An 855-nucleotide genomic window follows, 5' to 3' on the forward strand; every position below is an offset into this window, starting at 1 on the left:
GGTTTTAATCAAGGACCAGGAGAAGGGGGTCACAGCCCGGACAAAGACCAGACCAACCCCTCCTAGGGCTGCAAGGGTCCAGAGTGGCGTGACTGCTGCATAAGCCCACTTGTCAGGCATACAGGGACGGAGCCCTGACCTCTGAGTGGGAAGGACCAGGAGAGAGAGACAGGTGTGAAACCTGAGAAGACTTGAGCCTGCAGGACAGATACGGGGAGTCTGCATCCTTCCCCGGGGGGCCTGACTAGGTGGGGGGTCACCACATCCCCAACTCCAGAGGGCTGGGGGCAGGCCATCAGAACACAGACGCTGAAAACCGGAGCCAACTGCCCTCTGCCCAGTGGGTTCACCGAAGTGTCAACCTTGAGGTGGGGGACAGAGGTCTGTGTCTGGGCACGGCAGGAAAAGACAGTGGGGAGATGCTTTCCCCAGACAAAAAGCCACCTCAGGACTGAAGCCTGAGGATCTGCTTGACAAGGAAATGAAAACCTGCTCCCCCCATCCTGCACCCCCACCTTGGCAGGCCTCCCAGCCCCTTCCTTCCACGATAGCAGCTTAGCTACTGTGCGGACTCCGGAGGCCAGGGATCAAAAATGCACGAAGGCCAAAGTGAAAATTGATTTGGTCCATTTATAGGTCGGTGATCTCAGGTCTGAAAAAGTAAACAACTGGCCGTCTCCCAAGAGAGTCCCAAATAAGTCATGGAACGTTTTTGAGCTGAGCAGACTATGCAAGTCATTCACTGTCTTTGTGATAATAAAGCAGGCTCTTGCTTTTTCAAAAATAGCCACACAATGCACATCCCAGCACGTCGTGGGTGATGCACACAGGTAAGAGGTTCCCACCCACGTGTCC

Source organism: Bison bison, unplaced genomic scaffold, assembly GCF_000754665.1.
Source record: "Bison bison bison isolate TAMUID 2011002044 unplaced genomic scaffold, Bison_UMD1.0 scf7180017864063, whole genome shotgun sequence".
Classification (NCBI taxonomy): domain Eukaryota; kingdom Metazoa; phylum Chordata; class Mammalia; order Artiodactyla; family Bovidae; genus Bison; species Bison bison.